Raw genomic sequence first — 16,015 nt, forward strand, 5'->3', positions numbered from 1 at the left:
TTAGATGAGTGAGGATATGTTAAACCACAGCTTTCAGCTTTTATTAGAGAAAAGGTAGCAACAAAGAGTGCTGGGGATGAAATGCCTGCTCTCAGAAGTAAAGCATACAGATCGTAAGCAGGAATTTGAATATCAAGTAATTCGGTGCCCTCAGCTGCTGCGAATGCGCAGGAGTAACMTTGCGCACCTCAGAAGGATGCGTTCTGAGCGGTGAGAGTGGCGTTTTAAAAACAACAACAACAAAAAAAAMCCCAAACCCCCAAAACACAAATCAGTATTTCTGAAGTTACTAAGACAGGCAAACACCTCACTAACTARTAAGTAAAAGTATATTTAAGATAGAAACATTTGACATGTTGCGCACTGCGTGAGCGAGGGCATTTCCTTTGGAGGCACTTCCCTCTCCAAGGTTTATTGCATTTCAAAATAAATCAAGTTTGTTTAATCTGTTGTTAGCATCTGCACGTCATGCATCTTTTTTTCCTAAACAAAGATAAAATGTCTTGTACAGGGAACTAATGGTCTAGAAATAGCTTTCACAGTAATCACCCAAAAACCAAAATGGTGCCAACCATCTATCTTGCCTGTGTTACCTTCAGACCGATAGATAAGTAAACAGCCACAAAATACGGAGGTGCTTAGCTAGAGCAGAATAATCTCCAGCACTGGTGAAAAGGAAAGTACAAAAGAGGCCATTAAACACATGCTCACACTGATTTATTCACATTTAAAGAACAAGGGGACCGTTTGCTGTAACTAAATGCAAGACAATTAAAAGTGGGAATTACCAGTTAGAATCTGTAGTTACCAGTAACGACTCCTAAAAAACCCTGCAGCGTTAAATGTGCCAATAATAGCTGTGTATTTTACTTTCCAAGCTCTGGCTCCCCGCGAGCGAGAGGCGCGCTCAGAGGCAGCACACGCGAAGCAGCCTGCCCTGCTCGCTCTCGCCCGCGACGGACCTACGCACACGCGTACGCGTGATGGGCACACTGCATGGGGGCTGTTGCATGGGGGGAGCGTAAGCTGCCTCRGAAGCAGAAGCACGCGCAGAAGTAGCCAGGCCTGGGGCTTGCAGGCTGGAGCCCCCAAAATAAGGCTGCCCCTTCTTCTGCGGCCACRTCTTCCAGCAACGCCTACCCCTGGAGAGGGTAAAACCGTTCCCACGGATCTCATCAGAGCCCCTAACCACAGGGCACAGGGCCAGCGCAGGAATAGCTTGGCTCCTTTCAAACGGGACCGCCCGAAGGCGCTTTGAGAAGCGCAAAGCCTGCACGGCTCCCGGCACGCGCGGGGCCGGCTCCGAGCTGTGCGTATGGCCACCAACGCGCTGCTGAACGCGGCGMCGCCGCGGTCAACAGCTGCCAAAGCTGTGGAGCAGCGGGAGCAGGAGGGAGGGCAGAGCCACAGCACAAAGGCACCTCCCCGGTTATGATGGAAACCGAGAGACCCCAAGCGCTCCCTGGCCAGGCAGGGACCGCGGCGCGCCCCGCCTGGCCCCGCTCAGGAAGGTCCTCGGGGGACCACGGGCTCTCCACGCGATCCAGACCAAACCTCTTCACTCCTACCCTGACACGCTGAAAGCTGCCTTCTAAAGGGCGACTCCGCGTTCTCGTACAAAAAGAAGCAATCCTCCGAGCTTTGCACCCAAAAGAAGGGTTTAACGTGGCGCCACCAAAGGCAACGCCACGGCGCAGCGCTGCCTGCGCAGCTGCCCACGGCAGTGGGGCCGAGAGGCAGCAGGGCAGCAGGATGGGGCAGCCCGAATCACGCCCCGCGTCCGGCCGAGGCCGCAGCGCAGACCCAGGCCTCCCGAGCCCCGCTCGGCCTTCAGCTGCGAGGCTCCTTCGGGACGGCGGCCCTAAATAYAGCGGTTAGGAGAGTACAGCGTATAACTGACAGGCAAGATAATTTGCCGGCARCCAGAGAAACACATTTCTGTTATCTGAGGGTAAAAGCAAGCGGATATAACGTTTCTTACAAATTCCTATTTACACATTTCATAAAACCTTGATTCCCTGTAGTCCTGTCCAGAAAAGCACTCCAAATGCATTTCTGTTAGTAACCCAATTCACTGCTATTGACACCAGGCTTTAGTRCCCGCAAAACAACAAGCCCGAGAAAATTGCAGGGTCTTTCTCCAGCAGGTAMAGGAAAGCTCATCCATAAAGATCTCCAGGATGCCAGTGCCCATCGTGGTCCAGGCGCATACGAAGAAGCTGACGCAGGTCACGGAAAAACGCTGCCCTAGGACTGTTCAGAACAGCAGGAAACAGGTACAGCACAGAGATAAGATGCTTTGCAACGGAAAGGTAATTTAGGGTCCTTCAGAAACGTAACAGCACCGCAGCAGCACCTCAAGGCCTCGGCAGAGATCAGCATGGTACGGGCATTCGGGGGGAGGCTCCTCAGCCCCAAAGCTCTTATAATTTAAATGGATGAAGTTGAGCAAGGCTTGGCAGGAGGGTATGCAGGCAACAGAGGGGAAGCCAGTCGTTCTGGGCGATTTTACGCTCAGTCCCAAGCTGCAGGGTGTGCTGAATGCGTGCTTAAATACTAATGCTGTCTGCAAAACAGTGAATGCTTGCTCTTGATAACAACAGACTCCACGCGCAGTCTGGGCACGACCCTTCACGGGAGGCGATCCTCATGAAGAATCCGCTCAGCTGTATCGATCTAATTCAGCAGCATATGTTGCCCTCAAACGGAGGGGAACCATCTTTTTCTTAAACTTACCCTCTTTCAGTGTCTCCGAACACTTACGATATCTTTTGGTAAGCATCAGGGGAAAATGATCTACCTCTTCTACTGTTTATTGCTTTATACAGCCTCGTCCTGCATGTTTTGGCTGGGGGAAAAGTCTTCGCTAAGGCTCAAAGCTTCCAAATTTCTCAAGGCCCCTTTCTGCGACCCAGCATTTCTTCCCTTACCCCTGAACTCCATTTATTTGCTCACAAACCAACTCATGACAACATTTGTCAATGAATTTAATGCTCTAGTTAGCAAGGAAGAAGCTTGTTATCTACCATTTATTACAAATGCTCTTTACTCAGTGGGCAATGGACTATAGAGACATTTGACTAAGAGATAAATTGCAGCAAATAATTCTAGATATTTTTATCCACTAGAAGCAGTCAATCTGAATTGAATTTAACATAGTGATTTTCACAGCAACAGCTGTAGCAAAAAGGCCCCTATAAAAGATATGTCTGTGCATAAAAAAATAGTTACTACAAAGTGCCGTCTGTTGACAGAAGGGAATACCTGGCATGGTATGAACATTAGGTGGGACGATACCGCTCTGCGGGGTATGCCACGTAAAAGGCTGTGGGTCAGCAGTAGTGTGAACATGGACCTAGGAGCATGCAAAACATTTAACTTAATATTTTAACAATTAAACATTTTAGCAAGGGGAARTAAAACTAAACCAAGTATCTTAAAGGGCTGCATAAAGCACCTACAGGGATTAGGGCTCTAATTCATGTTGAAATCAAGATGAGGTATGAGGCTATTAAAATACTTTTACAAGGTGACATTAGGTACATATCTTCTTCTCAGGGCACCTAAACATGCTGTGACGCCTGGCCCTCTAGCAGAGCTGCAGTGCTCCTAAATCCATTAAGCACTCCTGAAAAATCTCAAGAGCATTTTGAAATTGCCATTTTCCTAATGGATTTCCTGCAGGAAGCTCCAAGTCAAGAAAACTTCTGCTGGAAGTGCCAAAAGAAAAACATTACTGTGATGCATAGGGCATCGGTTGCACTGCAAAAAGAAACAAAATAATGGAATCACACCGTAATGATTTCCAAAACTATTAGCTTTCTTAATGAGTCATTAAAAATTTACTCCCTGCACGGATTCAGTGAGAAAACACAATCATTCATTAAAACCTTCTTTGAAATGTTTTAATCCATCTGCCTTCTGAAATGTATGGACAATGCATATATTTGGCTTTGAATTACAAAAATTAGGAACAYGGAGAAAGATCTTTTCTAAAGAATAATGTAAAAGCTGCCCCACAATATTTACTACAGTTTTATTGCAAGTTTGCATCAGCAGTTTAAAAAAAAAGGGCGGGGAAAGCACAAACAAGTCAACAGGACTTATAACAAACATACAGATACCTTAAATATTCCACTATTTATCATTATTAAACATCTCTGCTCTGACGCCAACCATACAGTTAATATAGAATAATTACACGCGAGCCTGCAGAACAGGAAGCGCGTATAAAAGGATCCTATTAATTTTCTCATGAACACGAGCCCCATTTTAACAGGTTTCCTTTTTAAGGAGCAACTGAAGGACAGTGGTTAGCAGTCTTTCGCCAGTTCCTAAGGTTTTATCACAAATCTAGTGCTATCTCACGCTCCGGCTCTGGCTCCTCAAGCCCTTCGTAACACGAAGGACATTTTCAGCTTTTTTTGTTTACTCCTCACTGACTTGCCATTCAGGTGGCTGAGGAAAGCTTGAAACTGTAAACCCTGAAGAAATACCCAGGAGAAAAACACGTGCAGACGCACTGCAGTCTCAGGCTTTTCAGGCAATCTCAGGACTCGTGCCGTCTTTGCTCACAACTCCCCTACTTTGGCAAGTGGGGGAACTGATCTGTAATAATCTATGACTATAAATATGCAATTACAGTATCAACACCCGGGGCGACCGTATTTTAAACTACAACGCTTTCCTTTGAAATGCAGTTAGCTAACAGGSAACAGTATTGCAGGAAAAGCCACTAAGGAATAAAAAGCAGGGGCTTCTCAAGAGCATGCCAGAAGGAAGGTGGCCAAGCTTCAAGCAGACCGTCTCCCTCACGTTGCCACTTCTGTTTTGCTACAGTTTAGGATCATACATCAAAAGTCCTTCCAAGACTGAGACAGGAGCATCTGTTAGAGCTGTCTAGTTAGGTGGAAAGAGATCCTTTGGAAGGAGAAAGACCCTATGGAGACCATGCCTTTTCTAATCAAGGAATGGCAATGCCCTAAAGCAAGTCTTTACACATARTTAGTTTGTTTCATCGTTTTGGGGAGCTATTTCCTCTAACAGGCTTTTGCGCTCTCTCCGTTATTTTCTGCTCCGCCGGAAAGCCTTTGGGCTGCCCAATGCCCAGCGGGCCCGGGAGGTGGACACCGGCAGGTCCCGCTGACGGCAGAGCTGGGGCCCGCAGCGGAGCAGCACTGTCCGCAGCCCCGCGGCGGCTTGCCAGTAACGCTGATGACCTTTCCTGTAGCCGTTTCTTCTAACTCTGAGGACGAGGAACGAGGCTGCTTCGAATCAGGCTTGGCAAGGAGCCACAGAGAACGTCCGACGAGTGGCACCTACCCTGGCCCACCACAACACGTATTATTTCTTCTTGTGTTATTTGTCACTGGGTTATTCCCCATTAATCAGTGGATGCTTTCCTCCTGTTCTGGAAGGACTTAAGAAGTCGAGATCCACCCRGCTGCGACCCACGGGAAGGCGCTGGGAAGTTAGCGAGGAGCCCAGTGCAACYGGCCTTTGCACCCTCTTCCCATCACGTTTCGGCACAAGGCAGGGGATGACCTGCACGACTGCCCTTGACAGCATCACTCTGGATCTATGGTCACATAAACCTCCCCACCCTCCACCGTGCTGCTAGGCTTTTAAAGTGGTTCTCTCACAATCCCCTGTGAGCGAGATCTCAGTGAAACCTCTGGGWGCARGATACCCCCTACACACACACACAMAAAAAAAATCCCCCAAACGAGAAAACCCTTTAGCTTTGGTCAAGAAAGAGAGTGAGAATTACTATTATGTGCAAAAAGTGTGTATAAATCTCATGCGATAGCAGCTAGCATTAAGTGAAAGGAGTACTCCGGGTACCTGAAGGTCAAGCTATACCGGAGAGCTGCCTTAATCACTCTGACAAATGGATAAACTATAATTAATTACCCAGCTCACCAGCTCAGGCCCAAAATGAAGAAAATAACAGAGCTTGCTAAAAACCTTTCCGGTCAGATCACCGATGAGGTTGATAAAGTCCTCCCCACGGTTGTCAGTGTGTGAAGCGTAAGGGGCTCAGAACGGTTCCAGCCAGTCCATGAGGCACAAGCGCTCCGGCAGCCATCGCCTTTKGGGGCCAAATCTAAAGATGTCACTAAAATTGAGGTCAGGGCCGTTAAGTGAGTACTCGTGCTGCGTACGGCAGCGCAACAGCCGGGAGGACTTTGCCCAGGAGACGGGGGTACTTCCCAGGGTACCGGCGRTCTCCCGGCTGCTGGGCTGCTTGGTGCAGAGCTCTGACAACTCACAGATGCAAACGCGCAAAGCACATCCAAGGAGACACTCTTCCAAACAACACCAAACAAGCAGTGGAAACGTGGCAGCAACCATGTTCCTAAAGTGTGATTAACGACCACCTCACTAAGTTACTACATTTTTTCAGCATATTTTATATTCCTTTGTTGCCTTTTCAGCTCCTTTCTGTGGTTCTCCTTGCCAGCGTGTGAGCTGCTCTTGTCATCGAGAGGGTGTCAGAGGCTGGAGGATGCTCAGGGCAGCCCCCGAGGTGCTCGGTACCTCCAGTTTCCCTCTGTGCTGCATGGGAGCTCAACAGGATGAGGCCCAGACAGCATTTTGAAAATAGATACTTTTCCTCTGGCATCCAGCAGGGACAACATGCAATCAGCTAGCACACTAATAATTATTTTTCCATTACTCTGAGAGCAGTGTCRTCTTTCTTTATTTTCCTCTAATTGCCTTGACAGTATTTCCTAATTTGATCAGAGTGGAGCAGCTTTTAAAAATAYATGTTTTCCCTTCTACACATATTATTAATTGTTAACAAGCCCTGAATAGTTACGGAAGGAGAGAAAAGCCTTCTTGCTTTAGACCATTTCARAATGGGAAAAAACACTGTGTTCTGAATCCCTTGCACACGGAGGGTATTGGCAAGATTATAGCATCCTACTAGACCCCAAGATACCAGTGTGTGGCTCGGGGCTGTGCTAGCAACTCCATGGGTGATTGCAGAGTATCTCTGAACCTCTCCCTGCCTCCGTCGCCCAACCTAGCAATAATCAAAAATACTTTTTTTYCCCCCCTCATGATGTTTGTCTTACTTGCTAATCAGATCTTCTGGGAAGGCAGTGCTTGCACCTTGGGCGCAAACCATACAGCATCACACAACGTACCAGATCCTGGCTTAGCCGTTGGCCTCCAGCTGCAACAGTCGTATGAAAATAGTAAGAGCTACTGGCCATACCTRAATGGCATTTGAAAACTCAGCCGGCTGTAATTTTGCATGAAACCAAAATCCTGATGCTTCCGCATTAGAATTAATTAGCTCATCATCAGAAATATTCCCTCTGAATTTTTCACCCCAAGCTATGATACAGTATAAAAACACAGTAATTTCCTTCTGCCATCTACAACGAGAGCTGCTACATTAGGCTCAGCACAAACACAGCACTAATGGGCTGCAGTCCATGCCCCAGCAAACGCGCGCTGCCGACGGAGAGGGAAGCCCGCTTTATGCGCGGGGAGCGGACGTCCGCAGAGGTCTGGATGCCAGCTACGAAGTCACGCAGGAARCGGAGGGAGAGCGTGGTTCTTTCGGGCTGAGCTGAGAAGCGTGACCTCACCTTTTTGCCCTGCAGTTCTTCCTTCCCCTCCCTCCATGCAGCGTCTCCTTTTGGTTTGAGCACYGGTTTAACCCCCAGAAGCAGCACCCATTCACGCTCCCATACGCTTCGCCTTGAGACACGACTTCTGAGCAATCAAAATATTTTCCTTTTGAAAACGCCACCTACRTGTCCGCATTTTTAAGCAAAAGCAAAACGGCAAAGTAAGTACAAACTATTTGCAAATTCAGGCCAAATTCAGTGGATAGTTACAGTATAGCAAAACCCAGCATTTTGCATCAGATAAACTATTCAGCCAGAGCGCTGTGCACATATCTGCTGTGAACACTTTAATTTGCTTCTTCTTTATTGGGTTTTGGAAGGACTTATTGAGTTTCCTTATTGATTTTTAGCGAATGAAACAGTAGTTTTCATTGGGATCTTGACTGAGCTAATTGATAAGCTCTTGGTAATAAACAACAGAAGCAGCAAAAAGATAAATGAAACGCAATCAATGCGAGTCAGAGCCTTCAGGAATGTGCACGACGGATTCACCGCGGCTGCGAAGCAAGCGCGGCCGCAGAGACGCTCGCGCGCTGCCGGCGCGGCGCGTGGCCCCGGAAGGGGAACCGGCGCGCACCAAACGGGTTACGCGCGGCCCTCGTGCATCTGCGGGGACCGATTTCTGTTAGCTCCCTGGGCTAACAGAGCAAGTGAAACAAAGTATCCCACAATTTCCGCGTGATGTAACGTGGATCGACTCACTCCGCAAGCCAAGGAACCTGGGGTTTAAGCCTAAGGGCAAAACACTCACGCGGCCCCGAATAACGCAGCGGTGCRGCCTGCTAAAAGGGAGCACTTGCTCCCCGCTTCCCCTTCTCCGCACACACGTGCTCTCGGACATCATTAAGGGTCAGAAGGAAATCTGTTACCGGTGGCAGTTCAGGCCTTAAGCCCCASGTCAAGCAGCAGAGGTTAATGCAGTTAGCAGGGAGCAGGTCAGGCAGATACAGAGTTCATCCCTGCCACGCTCCTGGGTAACGAGAGYTATTTCTGTAAAAGATGTAAGCAAACATTTTTTAAAAACTGTAAATTCTCGATCCTCCTCTACCTGAACGCCTCTGCCACTCACGCGCTTGCAGGCTCGGTCCTCTCTTGCTCTCAGATGTCCTCTCTAACCCAGCTTTCCTGACGTGGGAAAGGAAAGCAGTTGCAGGCTGAGGTAGCTCGGTGCTCTCAAGGCATGTGGCCAGCTTTGCCACCTCGGACTCCAGGGCCGGGGCAGGCCACGACACTGAGGCCAGAAACTTGTGAAAGGACTTGTAATGCCTGTTGAACCCCCGTGTGTGCAACCTGAGCTGGGACAAGAGAGGCCAGTTCTGCACTAGCTGAAAAAGAAGCTGTAATTGCCTGCTAATATCAAGATACAGAGAAAAAGGGTTCAAATTAGAAGGAGAAAAATAAGACTTACAGTATAAGTGTGGTAGTGGGTTAGCAACCACATTCCCTTTAGTTCTTTTTTTTTTTTTTTTTTTTTTTTTTTCATTTACAGAGTCACTGTTTCTCTGCTTCACAGAGCAAGAGCCAAGGCTCTTCAGTCAAAGGCAGGTGTCCTAAGCGATGAATATCCTTGCTTGGTTCTTCCTCGCAGCCCGTGCTATTATACACACGCGTGGTTCAGGTAGAGCACGGCCGCCTGACACGGAGTGAAAGATGGCTCCATTCGCCTGCATTTCAGAGGCAGCTAAAATCACAGCTCTCGTGTGGCAGCGGGAAGAAGAGGCATTTCAGCCTTGCCAAGAYGCGTCACACCTACAGCCACCCTGCTCTCAAAGGAGCCTCTGCGCAGCCAGTCGTTTTGGGGAGACCGAAGCTCCTGATCCRCACAAGCGCCCGAGCATCCTACCTGCCACTTGCCTAGGAACGGAAGAACKTAAGAAACTGCTGTTTTGCCCTGCAGCCCGCAGTAGGGCTCGGCATGCCCCAGRCCTCCACGGAGCAATTCCTCAGAGTGTCCCCAGCAGGGTAGGACCAGGGATGRCGAAGGCTTCACCTACAAATGAAGCAGCATAAGGCATAACAGTAGGCAGAGGTAGCTTTCAATGCAGCTGTTCTGCTACTTGAATCCGGGTGAGACTTTCAGTGGGGCTTTATGAAAATATTCTTAAGGCAATTTGTCAGCTTGCAAGGGGAAGGAGAATCGGACTGATGCAACTACAGCAATAAGATCATTACTGGTGCGGAAGATCCAGCCTTTGCCTCAGCAGCCTTCCTGCATGACGCCAATTAGACAAATTCTTTGCGATGCCTTCAGATTTCTCCAGTGTTGAATGCAGAGGCTCAGCCTCTAATGAACAAGGTTCACCTAAAATTATGTGACATAACCACTGTTGTAAAGGATGTTAAACAAATTTTGTCATTATTTTGCCAGGCTGCATATCGTTTTCCATTTCAGCAGCATCCTTTAAGGATGTGGAGCTATTTGAGAACATGCCTATGTTGCACCGGGTCACTGCACACACTGGCAGCTCGCCCCACRCACGTCTCTTCGCAACACTAAGGGAATAGGTAATCCCAAAGGGTGCAAAAGCATTCAGAAATCTGGTCTCTCTATTTTGAGAGAAAAGCTCTTTAAACAACCATTGCTGATGTGGGTGCTGAAGATGTTTGAMAGTTAGGCTACCAGGTGATTCATTGGATGGGCATTTGCTAATCCCATTGGCATATCTGCTCCCCCARCCTTGCAAAGACAGGACACACGTTCAATTTTCCTACCACGAATAATTTCAGTGACGTTCTTTTGACTAAGGTGTGAAGTAAAGCATATGCAAACATCTCAGGGYTTATGGCTAAAGTTGGCTGGCTGTTTTCCAGCAGAATTGTTTCCACTGGAAACAGTGAATGGCCAAAATGGAAAGGTTTCAGAGGAACACATCTCTGCTGAAGGGTGCTCACTTGCTTTCTCCTTGCCGCGCTGGCCTACCTTCCCAGGTCCTCAGCAGCCCTGTCACAAGCTATCAGGTTCCCCAGTTCTCAGCTACCAGCTAAAGGATGAACTGCTTAGGCAGTTTATCTCCTAGAACATCAGAAAACCAGAGTCTCAAGGCCCTTGGCTTCCCATAAGCCAGTCAAGACCCCAAAACCAACACTGATGTCCTCCAACCACCTGTCCATTTTCTAGCCTAATAAGGTTGTCGAAAAGCTCCGCTCGGTGCCCTTTCTTAAATTTCCTCTAAAGCCTGGTAGTCAAAATAAGATGGAGGTGAAAGAGGAGGGTTAGGTCTCCAGTGCCCGCAAGGTGCTCAGCTCCTACTCTCACGCCTGTTTGCGCCATCAGCTTCCTCCCATAGCTTTAGCTAACCACCACCAGTCCTTTCAGTGCYGCCCCGAGCTGTTACACCACCTTGCTCTGCGCTGCTATCTGCTGTGTCTCACCTCAAAGCTGCATTTCAACGACGAGCTATGCAAAATCTTTTTCTCAAAATACCCTGAGACCACTGAGAGACCCAAGTAATCAAAGTTTATAAAACACTTTGATGCTAATCATCAGATGAAAGATGCTGTGGGAACAGAAACAACCCTTTAAAAATGTACTCTTTTTTATTTAAAGCATTCCACAGATTTGAGTGACACCGTTTCTTCTGACTTTCTACAGACAGAGCTCCTGGAAAGACAGGACACTGTGGATGGGGCAAAGTGAGGCACCACTCCAATGAAGAGAGGAAAGCATGGTAATTCTATCTTTAAAGATATGAACCCCAAAAGCTGATATAAACCAACTTATATGTAAAGCCACAGCTCCCGCTGTTTATCAGTTCCAAAAGGAGAGGAAGGAAYGCAATAGGAAACGTTCTCAGGCCAGGGAGGGCCTGGAGGATGGAGCAGGTATAAGTTATTTGCAGAACAGGAATCCAGCTCTCATCAGGCTTAACTATCTTTTTGCGTTAGCGTCTGAATCGAGCAAGAACCACCAGAGCTGGCGGAATTACTCTGCTGAAGGCAGGGATAAAAGAGTCCCAACAAGTGAGAACAACAACTTGCAAACACATCCTATAATTCCGTTACAAAACRGGAGAAGAAAAAAAAAATCGACTGCAAATTCGCCTGGAACAGCTTCATTACGGGCCTTGTACTGCACACTTCAACAGTTGTTCTTGTTTAGTGTCAACTACACCCCCCTTTTCAAGTAGATTATTACTCTTACTGCTCAACTCTTCTTTCTGTGCAAAAGTTCCCTGATGCAGGCAGACTTATTAAGTGGTTTTTGTAAAGGTTGTCTGCTTGTTACTGTTTGTCAAACAGACAGCCGTTCCTAATCCCAAAGCTTAACAATTAAATTAATTCTAAACTAAAGGTTGGAATCATAAATTTTCCCCAATATTTCCTGCAGCTAAAGAAACTTAGTAATCAACAAAAAGAAAACACTAATGATATTTCATGACTTCTTTATTTTATTGTCGCACATGCTGCAGTAACATACAGAGATAAACAAGCGCCTGCTTTTCAGATTTCATTTTGAACACAAATCACTGTAGGGCACACAATAAACCTTTATTTCTGACTTACGCTCCACAATCAATAGTTCATCCTCAGCCAAACATCTCACATAACGCTTAACTTTTGTCTGCTGCGATTCTCTCTTTTTGACACGCTACCTGATTTCAATTAACCTGACCGGATATATCACCCCTGCACAGGACACCCTTCCTAAAACTAAGCAGCACCTTTCCTTGTGAAGTCCGACGAGAGCCGCTCGTGGTGGCATCTCTGGAGTTGCAGCCTGGCATCAAGCCCCCTCGGGGGTCTCCAAATAGAGCTGCCCATGCGCTGGTCCCCGAGAGAAAGAGGGGGGCCACCGCACGCAGCCAAAGGGTAAAAGTAATCCTCAACGGTATTGCAAATAACGACACCAAGATTAACTACCTGCTCTAGGGGAGGAGGGTGAAAGCTTGCACGGGTGCAAGCTATTCACCAGCTCAGCTGAGATGAACCCGACTGTCTGGATTTACCCCTCTGGCTAAAGCTTTCCTTAGGGTCCCCTCAAAAATGCTCAGAAGCAGCGGTCAAATCAGAAACACAGCACATCTGATATTTTAATTAAATAAAGGCAAGGCAAAGCACACTTGTGAAAACCAGACTACCTTCTACCAGTGCCAAAATTAATATTTCTGAACTCCTTATAAATTCCTTTCCTATACCCTGTGAAGTCCCTGGGTGGAGCCTCCTATGAAGCACAGATACACAGATGCTGTAATATTTTAATCAGGTCCTTGTCATGTCAAAGTCACGTCAAATGTGTCAAATGCTATTATCCCAGGAAAAGCTTCCAATTAAAAGACACTTTGATTTGGGAAGATATTTCCTAATTATAATTGCTTTTTACCCTTTTTCTTTAAAATATAATAAAATGGTCATTTTTTAGCTAACTTCTGCACAAGAAAGTGCTGCTGCCGTCACATAACCCCCGTGACCTGCAGCCAACCGTYCCCCCAGGTGCTGCGAGGAGGTGCCACAAAGCTCTGCAGCCTCCACAACAGACGGGGAACACGGAGGGGACGCCAAAACCGAGCCGATTCGACCAAAGCGTCCCACATCACCACGCGCGTCTCCAACCAACCAAGACAAGCACAGGCAACCGCAGAAAACTTCAGCGCAGTTCGTGTTTGCAGTGTTAATCTCAGGAGGTCGCGTYTTCCTGAAGAAGCCAGGATTCATGTTCGGCTTTTTAGCTGAGCAACCTTTGAACCACGTCCATGACGGTTATGTGAACGGAGMGGAACAAAACCTCCCCTGTCAGGCCTGCCTAAAAAGGAAAGGAGCATCCTGATCCAGGCCAGCACCCTGACCCATTTTTCCCCCRAGAGCAACGTTTGCCATAGGAGGAGAGAGCAAGCAATCTCACGGTCTCCAGCTGGGAATGAAATAATTCATCTGTGGTTACGGGAGAAATCTATCCGATTTAGGATGACGCRGAGAAAACAAATAGAAAAAAAATCCCTGCTTGTAGGATACAAGTAAGCGACACACGATGAAACAGTTCAGTCGCAACTTCAGAGCTAAATTTATGATTTGCTCTTCGCAAGGTGCATAAATAAACTGTGGGACTGGGCCCAGGGTGTTTTAGAGTACATCAGATCAACCTTAAGTAATTTATTTAATTGTGGGTGTTTTTGGTTTATTTTGGGGAGGAGAAACTGAGTCTCACTTCTGAYGCAACCACACCACAGGACCTTGGGCAAGACTTGTGATTTTTGCATCAGTTCGTAAGAGGGGGATGGTTGTTTCTTGTCCTCTATCATGACTATAAGCAGGAGACTAATTATTAATATACTTGTCACTAATTTATTAATATACTCACTGCCTCATATGCTGAGAAACTGCTCTCATCTGAGATCTTGAACAATATTATAAACAGTTTAGGCTGGAAATACCATGTGCAAAAAGTTGGTTAAAAGTTCCCATGTCTCAAAGTACTTTTTTTTACATATATATATATATATATATATATATATATTCCTATGTTAAGTCTTTTGACAGGAGCAAGATGGGTGTTTCTGTCTGGAATTGATTTGGAGGCGACAAAGCATTAACGTATGCAAATATGCAGCCTACAGCTTGTTCATTAGGAAACAGAAGTAGAGGAGAGTACGTAGGCTAAATGTCACTAAGACATATAAAACTCTTTGTGGCTATATAAAACTCTTCACTGTAATAGAAATAGGAACGTGCAAAGTATAAAAAGGAGAGAATACACAACTGCTCCGCTCCCAAATGCCTAACCACGGGCAAGTGCTGCGTAAGCCAGCCGCAYGCACACCAACACGGTAAACTGCTAAAGAGGACGACTCTCGTCACAGAAAAGAGCGTAACCTCCCTAACACAAGGAGGTAAAAAGCACTGAAGCTGGACTATACYCATTTCTAATACTGGACTTTTAGCAAAAAAAAAAAAAACAGTATTAATGAAGAAGTGGCTGCATGGGACAGTCAATGCATATTCCTGCTTTTACAGCTGACTTATAGCTTTGCTCCAGAGGTCAGACGGAGTTAGGATCRAGGAAGACGGTGCGACTCAAACGCAGCGCCTGGCCTTTCTCATAAAACTCCACCTCCTGCTCTCGAGAAATAACAGGGTGGAAAAAAAAAAGGTCTCGGCGTTCTCTAAAATATATATAATTAAAGTAGCTTTTTTTAGCTCTCTTAACTGCAGATAAAAAAAATAAAAAGCTGTCTCTAAAGACACACCACCCAGCAAATACATAACCCGTGTAACAGGAACCGAAAGGAATCTCTCCTTTAAGGCATCTTAATGACCTTAAGGGAGCTGACACGTCTGAACGGCTGGCAATATACCTGCTTTTTCACCAGACAAAGGGAAAAATCACAGATAAGAGACACTTCAGCAGTCTGTCTTGAAAATCCACAGAGCCACCAGATGGAGCTGGGGTTATAYTTTATACAAGGGGGAACACAATGAATTTCTGGAAGGATTTCACTGAACAACATGCACGTGTATAATACACAAACAAATACGCGTAGGCATAAAACTGTACTCTATAGACACTRGATATGTTTGAGATTTAAACAAATAGTTTAAATGATCCATAGGAACTAGTAAAACACAGCCCCATACATCTCCTGCATGCTCTCCTGGCATCTAATCAAGGGTTAGCTTTTCTGGACGATGGCTCTTCTAAGAGTCCCTAATACTCAACAACTTGTAGAAGCGCAGTCCCATTAACACTTCTATTTCTCTTCCAAATGAAATTGAAACCCGTCAGTAGTTTCAAAAACTATCACGTGAAACAGATCTACATACACATACAGACAGCATAATTATGTAAAACCCACTACCTACCTTTGCAAGTAAGATGAAAAATACCTACGATGCTCAGGCACCAAAAATCGGGCTTGTGATTCTCTGTGCTCTGCATACGTGAAAACACATGCTTTTCCCCCCTTATATATATATAGTGAGCAGGTAAGAGTACACTGCAAAGAAAACCAGACCACTTCCTCCCCTTATTCATATGATGTGCTAAAAGACAGACTAAATTACTGGGTTAACAGGAAGTGATTCAGTCAAAAGCCAGCTCCATTTCAGCTGACTTGCTAATGTTTTTCTCCCACTGTTTTAATGAAGTTGGCCCAAATCCCTGGAGTTTAAGGTTGTTAGAGCTCAAATATGCCAAACTTATCACATATACAGTTGTTGCTAATGCCTGCTACGAGATACGTGGCCTGAACTAGAGCTAGAGTAGAAAAGCTGGTGACAGTCAGAGCTGCTTTCTGCTACACAACCGACGTAGGAAAAGGCAGGTCTAACCAGAGCAAACTCGGGGCAAGAGCAAAACGCCACAGCAACGGGCCCACTCAACTGGAGCCAAAAGCAGAAGGAGCCAGAAAAAGATGAATGTTTGGTTTCATCAAGAA

This window comes from Rhea americana, unplaced genomic scaffold (assembly GCF_003343005.1).
Source record: "Rhea americana isolate MKP2758 unplaced genomic scaffold, rheAme1 scaffold_107, whole genome shotgun sequence".
NCBI classification, from domain to species: Eukaryota; Metazoa; Chordata; class Aves; order Rheiformes; family Rheidae; genus Rhea; species Rhea americana.